The sequence below is a fragment of the Pleurodeles waltl genome, chromosome 1_2 (assembly GCF_031143425.1).
Source record: "Pleurodeles waltl isolate 20211129_DDA chromosome 1_2, aPleWal1.hap1.20221129, whole genome shotgun sequence".
Lineage (NCBI taxonomy): Eukaryota > Metazoa > Chordata > Amphibia > Caudata > Salamandridae > Pleurodeles > Pleurodeles waltl.
The window spans coordinates 298,827,750-298,849,906 of NC_090437.1; the positions used below are offsets into that span (position 1 = coordinate 298,827,750).

At 45.6% G+C, this 22,157-nt stretch overlaps 1 protein-coding gene across 2 annotated transcripts in view; it reads right to left on the minus strand.

Annotated features, from left to right (window-relative positions):
• LOC138299827 (broad substrate specificity ATP-binding cassette transporter ABCG2-like) overlaps positions 1 to 22,157 on the minus strand; it is a 676,683-nt gene that overhangs the window by 576,386 nt on the left and 78,140 nt on the right. The window contains exon 1 of one of the 2 annotated variants that reach the window (XM_069238432.1): positions 10,826 to 10,925. The exons of the other annotated variant lie outside the window; for it this stretch is intronic. The gene's annotated coding sequence lies outside the window, so the exon portion shown is untranslated. Of the gene's footprint in view, positions 1 to 10,825; positions 10,926 to 22,157 lie in introns of those variants that run through there. 2 annotated transcript variants of the gene reach the window in all.

Genomic DNA, 22,157 nt, shown 5'->3' on the forward strand with positions numbered 1-22,157 from the left:
ATAACAGCAAATATTTGTAACAAATTGCCCTCTGTCTTGGCTACCATATTTTGGGCCTGTGTCAGACAACTCAGAGGGAATACCAACCCATGACATTTTTGAAAACTGAACACCCGGGGGAATCCACTGTAGTGTGACCTGCATTGATCCTGCTATGTTTTCTTCCCACAAAGCCCTGCAGACCTACAAAATTGAGTAAACTCATGTTTTCCTCACATTTTTGTGAAGGAAAGTTCAGGAAGCTGCAGGGAGCCACCACACCACCAGTTACCCAACCGCTCACAATAAAAACAGTACCCCACCTGTGCGGCTGGACTGATTGTCTGTGATAAGAATTGATGAAAACAGACCACATGAAGTCAATGTACTTTCAATGCTGCCTTCATATGGCCACTGGTTTGGTCCATTCTTATCTCAGATGGGCACTTATTGTGGGTGTTGTCATTTCAGTGGTCAAAGAGGTCACTTTTTTTCATGCTAGGGCACTATTTAATGACTCATCATTAGATATTTAATGAGTTTTATGACAGAAAGAGCTCTGCATCCCTCCGTAGAGCCATGCTGCTTTGCTCTATTTTTTGTGCTTTTTTTTGTTGATTTTCCCTCAGTGAAATCAACAATCATGCAAGCCCACCAATGGTGTTTCATTGACCTGAAACCCTTAATCTAAGGTTGTGGGGATACCCAAAGTGCCCACGTCTTCTACAGCGTGATCGCTACCCTCTCTGCAACGCTACAAGAGACTAACAGTGGCTGTAGCATGAATCTAGTGAAAGGGCAGGCATTTCTACCAGTAGCCTTCACGAAGAGATGTCTATTGGCCTTCCTATGTACAAGGTTCGACCAGACTCCCTTAATCAGGTTTATTTACATCCAGCATGTGTGGTGCAGGTATGTAGAATGACTACACATGCATGTGTGTGCTTATAGGCGAGTTTGTATTTCAGACCAAGTGCATGGTGCAGTCACTCTACACCACACTTGGGTGGCATCCAAGATGCTGGCTTACTCTGTGCAAGGCTGAAAAGGCTCCATCTTGGCCCTGGACTAGGAATGCATATAAACCTAGTTCTCCCTGCCCATGGTACTGTTGTCCCTGTGGGTGGGCGGATGTTGGCCCGCCAGGTATTTGAAGATTATGCAGTTTCTTCATCAGACTGCTATCAGCTCCTCTACGGTTCTTGACAGGGTCTCTGGCTCTTATGAATCCAACCACCTGTCTGGGATTTATCACTTTCCACATAGACTAGTTAAAACAAGCCAAATGTCACAGGTGATCCTTGCATGCTGCGTTTGCGCTGTGGTCATGCCCTTCCAAGATTGCATGAGCCATCATGAATCAAAGAATGCAAGATTTGTTTTTTAAAAGCCCAGACTATAAATGCTAGATCTCTTCACCAGGGTGCCGTTTTAAAATTTTCTTGGCATCCAAGGTGGAGTTGAACCCAAGTTCAGCAGAAAAGACGGGGTAGAAGTCTGCTAGTGACAACTTCCTTTTAGACCACGGACAAGCCTGGACTAAAGACCAAAGGAAATTAACACTGTGACTGTCTTGTGGGAAGAAAGACTACTGCCTTCGAAAGACTAGGCTGGACTGTTGCCTTTCAGGAAATGTGTCCATAGCCCAGTAAGGTTAAAAAAAAACAGCTTATCAAAGAGGTTCTGTAGATGTCATTGTTAGACTGCCTGCCAATTTTTCAAGGATCAACAAACACAGTCCGAATGTATTAGCCACGATGCAAAGGGAGGAAGCCATTGCCTTCTGCTGGTGTAGAAAGTGTGGCTCCTTCATTCCTGACCCAGTCTCAGCTGCAGGGATGCCACTGTGTGCCTTCCAGTTACCTCTAGAGGTCTTGATGACTATTCCATTTCTCTTCCCTGCCTGTGAATTCTGGAAACTGCCTGGAGGAGGTCGTGAGTCAGGAACCACAGACCATATCTTTGAAGGATTAGCAGTTCCAGATATATTTTAATTTGAACTAGTGGTGGCTGCCGCCAATCAAGGGTGGTCGTGGTGGAGTAGTTTGACGCTCGCATTGCACAGGGAGCCAGTGCCATTTCTCCAACCCAGATGTGTAACACAGCTGGGTTGGAGAAATGAAAGTGCGAATGTCAGTTCGGCTGGCCTAACCTACAAGCGCACTTTACAGTGTCCACCACTCCTACTCCCTATGGTCTGGCCCGCCTAGTCCCAGACTTGTATGGCTCAGTCAGACAGTGACAAACAATATTTGGGGGGGTGATGCTCCTCCGCTATTACTGTGCAGCCATCCCCGATTTGAACCCTTGGTCCATACCCCAGAAGGTATATTGTCTTGGGTTTTCCTTCGCTGTTGACAGTGACCAGTACTTTTGCTACTAGACCCATTGACACACATAGCATTAGAATTTCTTGATGATGACTACTGAATCCTTGGATACTGGCCTCTGAACTATCTTGTGCCAAGCAAGTGATTATTTTGGTGAGTAGGCATCAGAACCTGCCATTAGCCCCAATGAAGAAGGCTGTGGCTATAGGATTAGAGTTGGCTATTAACTGTCACCTGACACAAGACATTGCATTTGCTTAGAAGTTAACATTTAGGCTCAACAAATATGGGTGAGCATAGTGTTTATTTTAAAAGGAGGTCTACAGTAGTTTGTGGCTAAAGAAGGGTTTCATGGCATATTGCTCAAAACCCCTTCAGCATTCTACCATACCCAAAACACAAATCACTGCTATGAAAACAGAAACTCACAGTTGACTTTGAAGTGTAGTCAGGTCAATCACTATCCCTTAGAAGAGTATCTTTACAAGGCTGAGACTTTGGTTCTACTTTTTCACAATCTTTTTGCAAAGTATCACAGACTATGTTTCAAGGACACAGACTTGGGCTTTGTGAGCACTGTACATAGGCCCTATGTTAAATCTATCTGCTGCTCTTACAGAATAAATGCTACACTGTTTGTTGCCATATCTCTGGCTAGGCAGGAGTATGACACCTTCTTTTCTTTGTTAATGTTTCTTGTGCAGCAGCTTTTTCTTATGTGTATTAAAGTAGTTTTTTAATATAGCACTGACTGAAGGATCTGCTACTATTTGGTATTTGAGTGTCGTTATAAGGGTCTAAACCTACGTCACCACCTTGAGTAAACTCTGAACTGCTCTACCTGACTACCACTCAGATTAAAGCCCTACAGAGGGGTACTTGGTCATTTCAATTTGGACGACAATAATAATGTGGCCCTAGGATACCTTTGACAGACAACTGTGCTGCACATTGCACTTTTGGACCCTTTTTTGTTTTCAAAACTTTCTCAAGAGGGTGAAGGGAAGGCTGGCTAGAGCCCTTCCATACAACACCCAAAACAGCACGAAAGGTCGGGACCACCAAGTATTCAAATATTCCCCTTTCTGTCTAGAAAACCTAGGGCTTCCTACACTGTTTAGTTGGATAATTGTGTTATAAAATGGACCACTGTGTTCCACACTTCAAAAAGTTTCTGCATGAACTTCCCGAGTCCATATTTGCTGTGAGTTGGATAACTTCAGTTTCTACATTCACTAGGGTCTTTTGACGAGGTATTTACATCACACATGTTTCAAAGTACACCAGGAGCCACTGCCAGGATGGGAAGAGACAAGGTGGGGAGGACAACGCGGAAGAGGAAGAGAGTGTCCAAGGAGATACACAAAGAAGAGAAGAGTGACGTAGAGTAGGAAAGCAGCCTGGTTGGGCTTAACAGCACATGCATGTTCTACCCAGCAGAATAGGTGGGAAGCATAGTCCCTTTCACTAGTGGCCAACAATGATGGGCATGTGTTCTCTGGCACAATGCATTAGCTTGTCTTCTTGTTCATAATATGATGGCCACGTACTATTACAAGAGTATGTACCAATTTTCCTTTCACACAAAAGAAGCACTGACAAAGCCAAAAAGTCTGACTTTAGTTTAGCACATGTACACAAACATACAATATTCATGCACTCAGTGATGAAGGTCATACATTTATGCACATCTACAGACAAAGCAATATACCCACAAATATCAATGTATGCACACAACTGCAAACATCCATCCTCCAACAGAAAAATAGGCACCCCTGTGCAGACCTACGAGCATCCATGCACCCAGACCACAAATTGTAATAAGATTCAACAGCCCCTAACAGACCAACAGCCCCCTGCAACAGGCACTACTTAGTCTAAATGATTCCAAACACCAATACTGAGCCTCAATGGCCGCAGGCAGTACATATCATTAATGGCAACAAACAATAATAAACATTGCTGATCTAAGCAAGTAACTAGCATCAACAGCCTCAGGCACTAAAGAAAACAATGCCACAGGCAATACTTCTCTCATACTGGTAAGAGAAGCCCCAGTCTTACCAGGGGAGTGGCTGGCAGGTAGTTATTCTGCATCCATCTTGAAACACTAGCAATGTAGTTTCAAGTCTCTATAGCCGCAGAGCAGCTTGGCACTGATATGGACTGCTGCTGGGTACTACACTACCTGGATTAGGGACATCAGGGGTCAGGCATTAGTCTAAAGCGAAATCACAAAGTTTAAAATACATAGACTACCTGTTATTTTTATGTGTAGTGTATGAGCTGCAGACAGCAGCATGCAAAAACATGAAGGAGCATCCACAACTCAGGTTCGGAGCTTGGCCTTATGAAGTTCAGGCATTAACTCAGCATTATTGCACTAGTGCATGCACCAAACACAGTACCATTTCACTGAATACTAAAACGTGGCCCCCTTCGAGCTGCAACCTCTTTCTATACTCACTCGAGTATGCTACACGACATGACAGCAATGCATGGCATTAAAAGGGATGAGGGGAGGAAAGAGTACAACCCTCACTATACGAACTCATAAAACTGCTCTTCCAAGAAAATGCCTGCACTTAAACGATTCACGTCATGCCTTAGTGTTAATGCAGTCAGCCAATGGCTAATGAACACCAGTTCTTCAAAATGACTGACCACTACCAAAATCTGATGTGTGCTAACCTTCTGCCCCTTTGCGTGGATTGCAATCATTTTCATGAACTAGGAGAGCACCATTCGGTTGAACTTAAAAAAAAAGGGTGTGCCTATGACAATAGCAATGTTTTTAAGGTGCTCTCACTTTGATGAGCACAATGTCTCTAGCGGTAATTGAGCAAAGATGCATGAACTTCAAGTATTTATTTAGGGAGTTTTATGTAGCCAAGGGAGTAGCTTCAGGAGGGCTGTATGGGGTGTTACACCCCTCTAATACATGTATTTTCTGATGAATAGTTGGGTACAGGTGCTTTCAGTCGAGTGTGGTGAGGTGTTGGTCGATTTCACGGGGGATTTTTGCATGCACAAACTGACAAACAAGCACACAAACTCTCTCATCTCTGTTTTGAAAGCCCCAAAAAATATTGATTGTTTTACAAAATATGTTGTTTTCTCCCTTAGTACTTCTACCAATCTGCATTCCTGTTTCTTTCCACTGCCCGTTTAGCCCCACTCATGCACCCTGCTTGTCCTATAATGTATTTTAGCAATATATGCCAGTGTGAATGTCGGGAAATCTGAAGCCCACACCTCCTCAGTCCTAATGGCCAAATTACGTCCCTGTATATAGCGTGAACATGACATCAGAGCACTGTACAAAACACAGATAAAAATACAGATAGCAATATGTTGAACAAATAGCAAACAGGCTGTAACAAAAGAAAGTGGGTGTAGTTAGGGGTCTTCAACTGCTACCTCTGGCGTGCACTTTAATAACAGCGACACTGCCACTTCAACCTCTGGGCTCAACTCATAAAAGTAGTGACAGCAACAAGTAATAATGAGGTCCAAGGGGCCAATTTAATTTATATGGTTTCACTTCCTTTCCCTTTGCATGTTCCCTTGCAAATAAGACGGTCTTGACAAGGCTCACAGTGGGACATTGAGTGTACGTCCCAGGGGCAAATGGTAATCAAAATTACTTTCATTGCCCATGACTCCATGAACCGGACAGAGTGCTCTATGATATTAACAAGAAAAAGATTACCTCTTCGTCCCCTTCTCTGTTCCTCTCATTATGAAATAAGGCATTACGCATCATCATCATGGGCCGTCCTTTTTCCAGATCTATGGCACAGGCCATGTCGGCATTAAGGCACATACATCATTGAACCCACCTTTCAGAGGATCAGAAGCAAGACATGAGACTCTGGTTAGCATTTTTGGAACAGTTTAATGGGTTCATGATGCGGCTGGCGCCTATGCAGTCTAGCCAGGAGTTCGGCATCTATTTTGATGTGTCTGAGATTGTGGGCTTTGGTGATATCTTGGTCTCAAAGTGTTGCACTCGGCCCTGTCCTCAGCACTGGTTTTGATTCAGGTTTGGTATGGAATGTCACCTTCTTTGAGTTGTTTCCCACAGTGGTGGCTTACCTATATAGGTGGATCAGTTCCTCACCAGTCAGTAACATTTTGGTCAGACAGCATGTCATTTGTGGAATTCATTAACTCACAGCACACTAAGGGGGTTATTACAACTTTGGAGGAGGTGTTAATCTGTCCCAAAAGTGACGGTAAAGTGACGGATATACCACCAGCTGTATTACGAGTCCATTGTATCCTATGGAACTCGTAATACGGCTGGTGGTATATCCGTCACATTTAGGACGGATTAACACCTCCTCCAAAGTTGTAATAACCCCCTAAGTGTAAGAAGGTCTTGGGTCTACTTAAAGAGTTGTCACTTATTTGCTTAAAGAATCAGATTTTGTTCATAGCTAAACATGTTCCTGGTTTCTTGAATAACGCAACCAATGCATTGTCTCGCCTCAAGTTGCAGGATTCTTGCATTTTCATCCAGAGGCGGAAGCCGAGCCCACCTATTTCCCAGCATCTCTATGGATTCTTGGTGCCCGGCCTTACCTTAGCTAATCACTGCCAGTCTCGCACTCAAAACAAGGAGGGCCTATGAGAGGGCTTTCCAGAGCTTTCTGGCATGCACAGTGGACATGCGCAGCATTTTTCTTTTGGCAACTGATTGTGCTTTATCGAACACTTGCATGTGGAAAGCATGTCTGCCACATTTGTCAGGCACCACATATCCGGGGTTTGCCTTCTTCGCCAAGCTTACAGGAGCACCAGACCAGTCACACTCCTTTTTAGTTAAGAAGGCGCTGCAGGGTTGGGAAAGGTTGGAAGGGGTCCCAGCGGACACCAGACATCCCACAGACATTGACAAATTGGGCGAGATACTGGGAGCCCTCCCGGCGGTCTGCAGTTCACTTTATGAAGCAGCACTGTTTTCAGTTGCCTTTTCCCTCGCTTTCTATGGGGCTTTCAGGGTATCAGAGCTATTGGCCAGATCTAAGCAGGCTATCCATGGGGGCTGTTACTCCATCACATCTCCTGGCTCAGTAGGGATCTTCTTATCACACTGCCTCGTTCCAAACTGCTCAATTTGGGAAGGGAGAGCAAGTGAGCTTGAGGATGGCGGAGGGCACAATTGGGTGCCCTGTGGCCACTGTGACTGCCTTTCTATGCATTCTGCCATGCACAGCCGCTACCTCATTGTTAGAACATGACTCAGGTTTACTTCTCACAAAATACCAGTTTACCTACGTCATGCTGGCAGGGTTGCGCAAGGTCAGTGCAGATCCCACCAGCTATAGCTCCCATTCTTTTAGGATAGAGGAGGCAAAATCAGCAGTAGGGGCAGGTCTTGATGCAGAAACAGTCAAGAGAATATGGGGTGGAGGTCTAAATGCTACAAACGCTACGTATGCCTAGATAGGGTATAAAGAAGGCCCAGTCACAATAGGCAACTCATAAACGGTTTCTCCTTTACTTCCCTTATTTCTATGAATTTGGGTACATGGCTACGGCCAGTGCGTGAATTCTTAGTCATTCTTTTGTTTGGCGAGCAAGAGCAGCCTTCAAACAGAGTCGTTTTTATAGGCAGCAGCTAATGCAGGACTTCATTTTCTTTGGGCCGGCAAAGGGGGTCTTCAGCTTGACAGACTGCGCCAGCCTTTTGGAGGAGGTTGAGCGCAGGAGGCTACAGACACCGGCACTTATCATTCTCCACATAGGTGGTAACAATCTCGCATTGTTGGGGAGAAGAGGCGTCTTTGAGAAGTTATTAGTGGAGATCTCATGGCCTGCTAAGAGATTAGCAGGGACTGTCATCGCTTGGTCCTATATTATCCTGCGTAGGGTTTGGTGTGTAGGTCTTCGCACAAAAAGACTGAATGAGTGAGTGAGGCGCTTGAATAATAGAATGAGAAGTCTCCTCAATACAGCCATTTTGAAGACAGTCCTGCATGGCTGCCTTAGGGGTGAAGCCTGCATCCACAAAGATGATGTTCACCTATCTGCTCAGGGTAATGAAATGTCTGGAGTCTTTGTTGGCCTTTGCAGTACACCTTTTTTTCAGAATATAAGGGTAGCCAATGTATGGGGGGAGACCTGGTCGGTCAGTTAACCAACCGGTTATGTGGCAGTGATGGAGTCAGGTTTGGCCACAAAGCTCGTGGACACCTTGGCAGCTAGAACAAAAAGGGAGGTGAATTCTGGAAACATTCAGTTTTAAGCCTTTGATCAACTAGGGGCAAAAGTACTACGGTCTGTAAGGCCAGGGACGTCTGGTACAGCGATTGTCCTTGGCTCTACGGGTACTTTTTGGCTCTGGCCTGGGATTGTGCAGAGTTGGACCTCGGGCCAGGGGACCAAGATCTGGCCCAGTTGCCAGGGCCCATCTCCAAAAGGGTGCCAGGGGAGGATCCCTCTTTTGGATTGCTCGGACATGGATGATTAGGGGTTCCGCTGACTTGCTGACCTGTTCTGCTCCTCCCTCTGAGGCAGCAGGGAAGTTTGCCTTGTACAGTGTATATTTAGGGGGCCCGGTGGGTAGCACTCAGGCTCACAAGTCAATTAACCAATGCTCTGAGAACCAGCGGGTGGCCAAACATGATTTAAAATATAATATGTGGATAGGTCAATTTAAGTACACCTTTTCTCTAAATACTATTGGTTTCTATAATATTCACATTGTTTGATTGAACCTAATGTTTTGAATACTAATGTTTGTGGTTGTAATAAATGCAAAATCTGATTGTCTCAGGTCAATTCTCTCAATTCTTTGCCTTCCATTGTTGTTGGGGGTGAGCCCAAGGGAAGGCGGGTGGCGAATTCACAGGCTTCCCTCATCTGCCCCGGACATGGGCATGGTCCTCTACCTATAAGGTATTCTCACTTTGATGAGCACAATGTTTCTACCAGTAATTAAGCAAAGACCCAGGAACTTCAAGTAGTCATTTATTTAAGGAGTTTTATATAGCCAGGGCAGTAGCTTTGGGGGGTGAGGTGGGGTGTTACACCCCCCTAATGTATTTTCTGATGAATAGTTGGGTACTGGTGCTTTCAGTCAGGTATGGTGAGGTGTCTATCGATTTCACACTGGATTGCTGCAAGCACAAACTGACAAAGAGACCCCCGTACTCTCTCATATCTGTTTTGAAAGTCCTAAAAAATGTTGATTATTTTACAAAATATTTTGTTTTCTCTCCTAGTACTACTGCCAATCAGCATTCCTTTTCCTTTCCACTGCCCCTTTAGCACCTCCCATGTACCCTGCTTGTCCAATAATGTTTTTTTACCATTATATGTCAGCTTGAATGTTGGGAAATCTGAAGTTCACACTCCACCAGCCTTACTGACCAAGCTATGTACCTGAACATAGCGCAAATATGAGCCGTCCTGGTATCGGAGCGCTGTACAAATAGCAAAACACAGATAAAAATCCAGATAGCAAACAGGTTGTAACAATAAAAAGTAGGTGTAGTTAGGGGTCTTCAACTGCTACCTCTGGCATGCACCTTTATAACAGCGACACTGACACTTCAACCCCTGGGCTCAACTCATAAAAGCAGTGACAGCAACATGTAATAATGAGGTCCAAGGGCCCACTTTAGTTTCTATAGTTTCCACTTCCTTTCGCTTCCCATTTACCCTTGCAAATAAGACGGTCTTGACAAGGCTCACAGTGGGACATTGAGTACGTCCCAGGGGCAAATGGTAATCAACAGCACATTCGCTGCCCATGTCTCCATGAACTGGATGGGATGCTCTATGATATCAACACAACACACACACCAAAAAAAGATTACCTCTTCACCCGCTTCCCTGTTCCTGGGGGACGAAATGAGGCACTCATGCCCCCACAGACACTTCTCCAAGCCCAAGTTCCTGTAAAAAAAATAAACTTAACACAATTTCCACCTCTCCCTCTTGGTACTTGGCTTACCTGGAAACAGCCTGTAATATACCCAGCTCCATAATCTTTTGAATTGAGTACCTGAGGCGGGAGGGAGTGATGGATGTAGTGATAGGAACAGGGAAGTCTGGACATTACCGGTAAGTAATCAAGGTAAGCTGTAGCACTTCCGGGTGAAAAACCACACGAAAACGGACTGTCTCCGCTCAAGGTGTTGTTGCAATATCGTTCAATTTAAACACAAAATGGTGATAGCAGAATACAAAAGTATGTATTTACAAGGTTTTTTTAGTCAATCGCTGGTGCGCATCTGTTCATAACTTTCACTCAGTTTCCAACAGAACATATGTCGAGCCCCCGATAAAAGGGGCTGTGAGCCAATATGGCTGACGGGCGGAGGTCGGACAATCATCTCCCGGCAGCTGCTGGCGCTCACATTACACACGGGCTGGTCGGCCACAGGGAAGTGTGCGCGGTTCCAGACACAGCCCTTCATGCCGCTATCAGGGGCACAGCTTAGAAGCCTTTAAAGCAAATACAACTGAATTTACAACTAACTTCTGTCTACCCTTTAACATACCTGGCAATCAGTCCTCATTTGAATGGCGTCACCCGCTTTTCACCCACCTATGGAAGCACAATCCCTCCACGGACTTCAGCTAGGTCACCCTCCTTTCAAACCTTTGTCACCCTCTTAAAAACTGCTCATTCTCCAGTCACTTTATGAGGGCCGCCCTCGCAAACGCCCGACTTCACACTTATTGGAGGACAACAGATTAACAGTTATGTTTCCCCATGAATGATTCAGCGAGCAACTTGACGTGCCTTAAACGCGGGTACTAAACCAGGAGCAAACAAGTGCAGCCGATTATTGGTTTCTCACCTTCACGAGGCTGCTCTAGCTTAATTGCGCACGCCCCTGAAAATGTACCCCAGGCAACAGGTTGGGCGTGCCACTCCGAAGCAGCCCTAAGCATATGATTTAATGGGGGCTACTGTACGAAATTGAATTTTCGCCAAGACTGGCAGGCTTTAGCCTCAATTACGTGACCCTTGACTGTATATCTCGTCTGCATAGTCTGCTTTTATGCAGTACTGAAACCTTCATTGGGTTACTCAAGTATCTGGTGAAAACAAGCTGTGCTTTAAATAGGCACGGTTCTCTTTGGTCTTAAGTGAAGATGCTTCATATTTCTGAAATTCCGAGTAAAAGTACTTTTACCTTCTGAAGGTGGTACTAACTTAGCCCCAAGTTACATACATGCTAAATTCCGCAGTCACCAACATGTCCATGTTATTAATTGCACAAATTGACTAGACACCTACACCAGTGGTTCTTAACCACTTAATCATTACTGAAACCAGGGGACCCCCACTGGATCATTATTGGAATCCAGGGACCCCATTCGGCCACTACTGGAAGCCAGGGACTACGACCTAAGATTCTTCAATGTTTTGTGCTGTTAAACTATACACTAAAATGCAGAAACAAGCATTAATCAAACAAATACAAGCGTGATGAAATATTGTATTTAATTATGAAAAAATATACCATTTTAATTAGAAGGTTGGTACATATCTAAATTCAATTGAGGCCACTTATTGTCCATGCTATATTTTGTTTGATGCATTTGCACTGCTCCAATGATTCAATCTGAAGACACGAACTTATTTTTTAGCCACCAATTCCTACTTCCTTCACATTTACCAAATGTTACATTTTGCTACTTTAGAGCCACTTTACTGATCGGTTAATATTATTTAATTTTCTAAGCCCGTCGCATACCCCCTGAGTAGGCTTCACGGACCAGGGGTCCCAAGACCACACGGTTAAGAACCACTGGCCGTCATGATCCTAGAAGCATGCACAGCATCTGCCTGAGACAAGAGAGAATCCAGCGCTTAAATTGTATTTAAAGAAGTAGGCATTGTGATCATGATCACAGTAGGGCCCTCAGGACGTGGTGAGGTCAGAGGCATAACTTAAACACACTTAGAGATTATGAACTATATGTTTAGACTTTTACCTAGAAGGTAATTGCGTGTAGAATATAATGCACACATATTAAAATGAAAAACACATGCAAAGTTAAACAAATCCTCAGGGCAGTTAACCCCCTTCTTTCCTTTCAACCCGACAGAAATTAATGTCATCATGATCTGTGCAGGAACTGTTATTCTTTAACAGGAAGTCTGGGAACTGTTTCGATAAAATTAAAACAGCCTGGGAACGTCCGTCCTAATAGATCCCACACACTTCAGCCTATGACAGAAACTGTCCCTTCACTCCAGGCAATTGTTACACGCCAACGCAAGAATGCATCAGTAAGGCGACTGCCCTCTTCCACTCCACCAAATGCTGGCCGTGGGCTCAGTGAGTCGGGATAAGGAGATGGCATGCTGGCATTTCGGACATCACATGTGGTGCACCCATGCTGTAACGTGACAACCTGTGTATTTATAGCTGTGCAGCCCAGTATTTTTTGGCCACGGGGATGCAGTTTGCCACTTGACCAGTATTTTATTAGCGTAGCTGATATTTAGTATCAGTATAAGTTTTTTACAAACAAAATACTAAATCAGCCAAAGCAGGTATTTCCTCCACTTTTCTCTATACAATTAAATCCTCCAATACAAATTTAATGCACTTCAAGATTATTTAGAGCTGTCTAAACTCATTCTAAATGACTATAAAACCAAGCAGAATTAACATGTTGAAAAGAATAGATTGTTTTACAGATATTCCTATTCATTGCCAACTCCTGAGCCCTTCATTACCTCAGAAAGTCAAAAGCCTGTATATATTTTTTATTTACCCAAAAAGGTGACAACCCTAACCAACACTAAGCCCTTCAAAAGCATAAGGCTCAGCAGTAGAACTGTTTATCACAACTAGGAATGTTAGGTGGTACCAACTTCTATTTTGGAGGACAGCAGTTACCATCTCCTGGAAGTTTGTGCCCGTACTAAGGGAAAACGCAAGTAGAGGGTGACAGCTCATCAGAGCAGCTTATGGAGCACAGGGTGCTGGCAATTCAATAGTATCAAATGCCAGTTTATCTTATCTGGCACTTGTACAGCAAGTACCAGCCACTGGCATGGGCACGGTCCTCGTTGGTATGTAGGCCCGCTAACGGTCCAAATTAATTAAAAGGTGGACCTAAATGTTTTGCTGTAGAATTGTGCAGTTGTAAAGATACCTATGTGAGAACACTGGGACAGAGTGTGCGCCGACCTGACAAATGCTCTGGTCAAGCCGAGGCAAACATGGCGCTGCTCACATGTAGATTTTATCTAAAAATCTGCTGTTCTTGTTGGAAGAGGTGTTGTCCTATTTTGCACTGTAATTCATTGGCTTCATTGTTCATGTGGGTTTCCTTGAAGGTTGCTTGGTTAAACACCGAGACCCCAGAATTCAACAGCCAGGTTTTTATGGGCTTTCAAATAACCAAGTGATATCCTAGTCTCCGCATATAGGTGGGCATTGTGGTCCAGGCTTGGACTGAGATGAGCATCCTCCATGCAGGCTTTGCTGAAATGTGCAGAGTTCAGTTGTAAGTGGATGTTGGATATGAGGCTTGACCTAGGGAAGCAGCCTTAAATGTAGTTTCATACAGTGCTCAAAGTATTGTGTGCAGTACTTTGAATGAATCTGGGTAGACACTGGGCGCCAGTGCAAGGGCTGGGACTATGTGGTCTCAGGAGTTTAAATGTAGAAGTATACTGGCTAAGTCTTGTGCTCATAATGTTCTATTTAATGTAATGGGCAGACATTACTATTGCCAAATTAAATGACATCCATTTATGGATCTTGGAAGGGGAAAAGGTAAAGTCAATTCTGCAGAATTCAGACATGTGCCCTAAATATAGATAACAGATTTCTGCCGAAGACACAATAACCTTTTTGAGTTTTTCAGTTCTCTGGATGGCTTTTATGTTTCGCCGAGTTGTTTCCCTTGCACTAAATATTTGTATCCTCCCCAAATCTCAATCACCCTGCAGTTGGTTCAAAGCTTTGAAAAGCCAATGTGAGTGTCCAATCTTTGTGCATACTATAGAAGAAACAGTCAATTCCCCTTTTCATTAGATTTACCCTAGAGACAGCTTAAACTGTCTCACCAGTTTCACGTTTTCCAAATAACTCATCACAAAAATAAACGCAAATCATAGTCACAGGGACTTTTGGTCAGTCCTCTTCATGTATTCGTCTGTTCAACTGCCATTAACATTTTGCTTCAGTCCAGGACAGCATGGGAAAATGGATCAGCTCATTTCAGCCATTGGCACTCTTCTGGTAAGTGACAGCATTTTACTTGTGCAAATCTGTCTAAAAAGTAGTCTATTTCAGAGTCAGGGCCAGAGGAACAGCTCAACCTTTATTTATTTATTTTAGAGTGTCTTTTTATGCAAACACAAGGACACTACCTCTAGATGGTAGCGTTTTTATTTTTTATTATTCTTAAACCTAATGTCTATTTCAAGTATTAAAAATCAGACTTGGAAAGGCCACATCTATTTTGCTTTGCCAGTGCGTGTTTCTCATAAAGCTGCCTAAATGAAACCACAAGGCATACACTTGCTGGGAAGGATTTAAAATAAGTGATATGTGGAAAACCATGTAAGCAAAAAAACAAAGTCTCTGGTGAAATATGAATGTTACCTAAGAGCAGCTGCCATATCCCAAGCACATTTATTTGCATTTCACCGCCACGTGCTGAAGCAGGTACACAAACAGGCATCACGCACGGTTGCTGAGAAACATCCTTATGTACTTTGGAAAGAATCTGAGAGATCCCCCTGGAGATAGTTGCTACCCAGTAGCTGCTCAGTGATGCAGAAACCCTGGTTCCCTCTGGACACATGGACGGAAACTGGATACAAGGGCCCTCAGGTACTGACTGTGCTCTGAACAAGGGGCCATGCTTAGCCACACCTGCACTGCACTTTTATCAAAAACACGAGGAAACACGTTTTAATTAAACATAACATGGTTTGAAGGTATGCTTAGATGTGCACTCCGTTCGAATGCACGCAAGTATACACAAGCCATTCATTTTCAACAACTGTCTGTGAAATGAAATCCCTTGGGTATGGCCTCCTGGGATCCTGCAAGAGCTTAGAGACAGACACTCATACCTGCAGCCAGCCCTGGCTTTTTAGCAAAAAGCACCTTTCATTTGATAAAATGTGCAGTTTTGCTCTTCTGACTAAAATGATTAACCTATAATACATGTGTCCTGGGCTAAAATTCCATAAATGGCTGAAGATGTCACGTGATACAAAGTTCTTTTCAGCTGCAGTGGCTCGGTCTTTTCGTCTCCTTTGGAAACAGATGATGTCCATACATAAGTATTTGAAACAGTAAGAAAAAACAAAATCTAACATTTTTCTCAATCTAGAAAAAAAGATACACATTAAACACAAGAGGTCTGAGAGCAGCATACTGCCACCTCCTACTGATAACATTTAAATGTAATTTACGGGAGGGGGGGGGGGGGCGAGGAGGGCGGTGTCCAATCAGGAAATAGAGCAGACGTCAGTTTGTGGCTCTGCTCCTTTCCCACCCTAATTAGCAAACATCAGCACCCCGAAGGCCCCCCAAGGAGGTCCATACGGAGATAAATGAAGGTGGTTATCGTCGCTGCCTAATCCGCTGACCTAAAAAAATCACCTGAACAGCCTGGAAACCATCAGAAGTTATCACCGATAGAGGTTTGGGGGATGGCCGACTGGAGGGAGGTCTGTCCCCGGGAGCATTGCGGGAAGCAGTGCAGTCTGGACAACCGTGCACCTTTTGGGCTTCATTCTTTTGAGGATGTAGCTCAAGGAGATATATAGGTGGCCATTTTGGGCTGCCAACCACAATTTAGTGATAGATGTACACGGTGGGGCCCCTTAGTGCAGATAAAGGATGTTTTCAATCTTTATGTCAGGCACTTCATTTTAGAGTAGGCGAGCACTGATGTCTAGATTATGGCAGAGGACAAAGTTTGTCAGGCGCCCTGGTTATTGGAGGAGGTGGGGCCCCTTGATTTGCTCGTGGGTACTGCTGTGGCCTCTGTGCTATGCCCTCCGGTGAGGCACACAGTGGGCGGGGTAGCCGCTGCTGTGATTACATGCTCCCTGCTTCAAAGACAGCGAGGTCGGGTGGGGTGGTGGAGGGGCCTCGGGTCATGAGCGGCAGAGGGAAACTGAGCAAGGCCGGGAGAGCAGACCTCCGTAATGGCTCTTGGTCCGCAGGGGAGTTCCTGGCATGAGTGGCAGGGCGGGCCCAGGAGATGTTAATAATGCCCCAGGCTTGGGGGGACGGGTGGGCCCTAATACTTTTTCAGGCCCAACCCTCGAGCAGGCTGCTTGTCATGGGGATGGGGTGTGAGGGAGGCAGTAGGCCCCGAATGAGGAGAGGAATGGCAGCCATGGAGCTGGGGGCCAGGAGGCAGTCGCAATCAGGCTGAAGGATACCTTAAGTGGGAGGGGCAAGGACAGGAGGGGACGATGTCAGGCCCCTCAAAGGATGAAAGTTAGGAGAGAGCCGTGGGTGCAGGTGGAGTGGACAGGAGGGCTGGGACCAATCACTTGTGTCCCTGGATGTGTGGGACTTGGTAGAGAGAGCGCCACAGGTTTTTCAGTCGCAGAGGCGAATGGTCTGCCAAGGAAGGAAGGAAGGCCAATGCCAGGAGGGGAGCATAGAAGGGGAACAAATGTGACTGGAGAATATTTTGCTGCTGGTTGATACCACTACAGTGAAATTGGGTCCAGCATCGGTCCTAGTGGAACAGGAGTGGTGAAAGCACAGTGCAGGGCAATCCGAAAGGGGGTGTCTTACTAATCAGTGTTTGAGTAGTGTTTTTCAGGCCACACAAACAGTACTGACAAGACCAATGGACACCTGGTCGGCTGACAGGACGTTTTCACTGGCAAGGCAGAAGGCTACGGAGCGGGCACAGACCTTAACACCAGCTAAGAAAGTGGGAGCCGCAGGGTCGGCCCCGGTGATGGTATCAACTGTAGCAGATGCGTGGTTCCGGTGGGGGGAAAAGAATGCATGACTATTGAAGGGCAAAGATGTGAAGGACATGGGGGTCGGCACAGAGGAAAGGTGAGAAAAAGAGAGGTGAACAAAACGGGAGGGGGAACAAGTACAGGAAAGGGGATATCAGCGGGAGAGCAGACAGGTGACAGGGCTCAGGCCTTGGGAACTGAGGATAAGGCAAAAGAAGGCGAGAAGGAGAGGGCAGAGGGCAAGGAGAGTAAGGAGTTGAAAATAAAGAAACTCCTGTATATGGGGGTGACTAAGCCTTTGCGGCGCCTCTTATGCTGTCTTTTAACGAAAAGATTTGGAAAGGGAAGTATGTAGAGATGTTCAAGCTGCTACATAGACAATGGGGGGGGGGTCAAGGAAGTGTCCAAAGAGGAAGAATATGAATTGGCGAAGGGCACAAGGGTGCTCATGACCACAGAGAATTGGAGAGCAGCCTTCCTAATTTACACCCGTGTATATTGCAAGAAGTATCCTGAGCAGAGTGTGGCCTTGTTTAAATATAGGGACATCATATGGAAAGCGCAAATTACATTTGGGGGGTTATGCTTGGGCGCAGGATGATGATGAATTCTGATTGCGCATTGCCCTGGACGCAGAGGCTAATTGGGGAGAAATAGATTCAGACCTCTGACACAATTTAGTAAAACAATATCTACGGCCAGCAGCTTGCCTACAGTCTGTCGTCATTTTCAGGCCTGCTACACCTAGCTAGAGGTGGGTTCTACAACAAAGAGCTGGGGGGTGGAACAATGGTGTCCTGTTGGGATTTGAATAAGGGACTGTGCTCAAGAGAGTATTGCAAGTTTTGACATAAATGTTAAAAGTGCTTGGGGAGGCACATACTCATTTGCTATTATAACAGTGCTGGAAGCCAGCAGGGTTTCAATGAGTGGGGATGCACAGGCCGGTGGTAGCAGAATCAAGGGGCCGCAGGCATGCCCCATCCACATCCAGAAATTAGAAGGGAAGAAGAGGGTTACAGGGACCTTGGGGAAAAAGCTTGCACACTGGTTAAACTGGACAGATTAAAATTCTGGTTGTGGTCTTATCCCATTTGGGAAGACAAGGGGGGAAGGGAATCAGTGGGGGTTCTTCTTGGGGTATGAAGGCCATAGACTTTGGCTGTGGACGGACAATCTCAAGCCAGTCAGGGAACACCCACATGTAGTGCGCAAGACATTGCAGAAAGGAGTGTGCAAGGGAAAGATGTCCAGTCCTTTTGATGAATGGCCCATGGAGAAACTGATCATGTCCCTGTTAGGGGTGATTCTCAAGAAAGAGCAGGGACAGTTCCGGCTGATACAGCTGTCTTGGCTAGAGGAGCAATCAGTGAATGACTTCATAGGAGATGAGGTGGCTACTGTATCTTATTCCTCAGTGGACGTAGCAATGGCAAACTTGGAGAGGGCAGGGGTAGGAGTGGAAACGGCAAAGTGTGACAAAGTCAGCATTTCGGTTGTTGCCGGTACATCAGAATGAGACATGTGCCTGGTGTGGACAATGGTGGGTATTCAATGTAGAGGGTGATGGTATGTGAATAAAGCTCTTCTAATGGTATATTTAATCTCATGCCCTCTTTTCGAGCGGCTCAGTTAATTTCTGAAACAGTAGTTTACCTGGCGCACGGGGCAGAAGTAGGTGACCCACAACAGGACAATTTCTTCTTTGTCATACAGCCTGGCACTGCAGACAAGTTGCTAAGTTTCAAGACCTCATGGAGGACACTGGGGTTCCTTTGGCATGGAGAAAACAGTGGGCCCCCCAGATAACGCTTTTTGTTTTTGGGGACAGAGCTGGACTTGGAGGTTATGGAGGCACGTTTGCTAATGGACAAAAAGCTGAAGATGCAATTGTTGTTGGACACAATGCTGGATAAAGCTAAGGTCAAGGTCAGTGAGGTGCAGGTGCATCTAGCACGCCTCAATTTTGCATGCAGAGTGGTACTCAAGGGTAGGACCTTCTGTAGGAGGTTAGGATTGTCTCGGTTAGGCTTGTCATTACCACACTAGCACATGCAGCTGTCTGCAAGGGTGAGGGAGGATCTGCGCATGTGGAACTTCTTTTTGAATTCATTCAATGGTACAACCTTGTGTATGCCGCACAAGTTTGAGTGCGATGTCTAGATATAATCAGACGTGGCAAGGAGGGGTAGGTTTTGGCGGGTACTGGCAAGGGCACTGGTGTGCTCAGGAATGGCCTGAAGGATGGAAGCATGGGAGCCGCAGCATTGCTTTTCTTGAGTCATTCCCACTGGTGGTAGCAGTCACCCTGTGTGTGTAGAGGGAGTGAGTTGTTGGAGCACAGAAAAGATTTGTTTCATATTGACAACATGGCGGTGGTGCAGGTGGTTAACAGACAGTCAGCCAGGGACATGCAGGTGCTAAAGTTGCTGCAGGTTTTTGTGCTTGCATGCTTGAAGTATGATATTCTATTCAGGGTGAGACGTGCCTGGTGTGGACAATGATATTGTGAATGCTTTGTCTCATTCACAGTGGGAGTGGTTCCATGGGGTGGCCACGGAGGCGGACAAGACCAAGATGCGCATGCCAACAGAGCTAAGGACTGTTGGAAACAGACATTGTTCAACTGGTGGTAGGGTCTCTGGCTCTATCGACACAGACAACATACGCAAAGGTGTGGGAGGAATTTCTCAGAGCAGGGGCCTGTAGGAGACTGAGAGAATGGGCAAGAGTGGAGGATGTCATACAGTTTTTTCACGGATCACAACAGCAGGAAAGCTATCAGGTATTACTTTCATGGGAAAGTTGTTTTGGGGCTATGCTCCATTGGCACAGGAATTGGGTAAGAGGATGCTGGAAGGTTGGGCAAGGGAACAGAGTCGTTCAGGTCCGAAGCGAAAGCCGCTTCCGTGGCAAGTATTTACTAAGGTGATTAGTGTTTAGCCAGCTAATTGCAGTTCAGAACAGGAATCCATATTGTTTTCTTCTTTGATGACATGGATGTTTTTTCAGGCATTCAGAGTGTTGAGTTGTTGGGGGGCAGGGGCAGTAGAGAATTATTATGGGAGGAAGTAGAGTTGCAGAAGACAGGGGTAGGAATCCAGCTGCACCATTCAAAAATGGATCAGAGGTTGACGGGAACAACTGTACTACTGCCAGTGTACCCAGTGGAGGGTTTCTGCCCAGTAGCATTGACTAGGTAACTATAGCCGGGACAAGTGGCATCCTCAGCGGACGTTTTCAGGCATGGTCAAGGGAGATGGTAACTGCATTCCAGCTGCTTGCAATACTGAGGACCTTAGGAATGGGAGGCAAGAATAGTAGGTGCCAAATTTATATGGTGAGGTCTTAGTTTTGTAAGGTGGTATGCCTACGTAAATTATGTGATGCACCCCTGTTTCAATAAAGCAGCCTTTTTCACAAGTACTAAAGGCTCAGTGGTCTATGCTGCGCCCCCTTCACCCAAGCGGCATGTTCCAGCTAGCTGCCATCTTGTCTCATTCTACAGCCCTGAAGGAGACTGCAACTCGGCCAGGGGTGTGCAGTCCCTCCTTGGCCCACATCGAGTGAAGCATTCACCCGGGTACATAATGAGCGATACCTTCAGCTTTGGCCATTTGCAACCTCACAAGTCCAATGCTTCCAGCCTTGAGGTGGTTAAGCAGCTCTGTGGATCCGTAAAGAAGATCTAAGATGCCGATCACAGCATCCATTCTATATAGCTGCTAAGTTTTAAGTTTGCCAATGAGAGAAATGTTCATGTTTTCAATGTGCTTATGTGTAACATTGTAGCCCATTATGTGTGACACCTTTATTGTGAGGAGAACAGAGTAGTTAATTCCAAGTAACTTGTTATTTTTCTGAAGTACAAGTTACTTATCTTTGGTAACAATATATCTGGTAGAGACATATTCTAGTTGCAGATTACCCTAGAATTTCCCCCCAGACGTCAGACTGGATCCAGAGATTTTTTTCTTTGAGCAATACCCTTGCATGTCAGTAGATGGCATCAGTAGACTCCGCGGACGTCTTTGATGTCATTGTCACCATGACGATGTTGGGAGTAGTACATACACGCCGCCTCAGCGCAGGGACGTCAGTTACTTTTAACAACTTTCCACGCCAAAGCACAGAGCAGCGAAGAACACTGAGATTGGTGCACCAGAGCTAAGGTCCTGAATGGGGAATCCCTGTCCCTAGAAATCAGTTTGCAAGCGGGGAGGATGGGTGGGCCGGTAAGGAATCAGCAACTAGAACATGTCTCTACCAGATATAGCGTTACCGAAGGTTAGTAAATTGTACATCTGATAGAGAATTCTAGTTGCAGATTCCTTACCTTAGAATAGATACCCAAGCAATGCCATCCTCAGAGGTGGGCTGCGAACCAAGATCATTCTAGAAAGTCCTGCAGGACCAAACAACCAAAGTAGCCATCCCGATGGACCTGACTGTCTAGGCAGTAATGTTAGGCAAACGTGTGCAGGGATGAATACCTAGCTGCCCAGTAGATACCCAGGACAGGAACTCTGCGTGCTAACGCAGTGGAAGCAGCAGTCGCTCTGGTGGAGAGAGCGTGCAAGCCCTCAGCGGTTTGCTTCTTGGCCAAAGCGTACCACATCTTGAAGCAAAGTAGTACCCATCCAGGGATTGGACGTTTTTGCACCGCCTTCCCTTTCTTCGCACCCACATATCCAACAAAGAGTTGATAGTCGACCTGGAAATCTTTAGTACGATTCGGATAGAACGCGAATGCTCTTTTTGGGTGCCGACGGTGGGGTCTCTTCTCCTCACTAGAAGGATGTGGGGACGCGTAAAAAGTGGCCTACATGAAAAGGTGTAACAACCTTGGGAAGGAAGGAAGCCTTAGTGCGCAACACCGCTTTTTATCAGGGTGCACAGACAAGTATGGG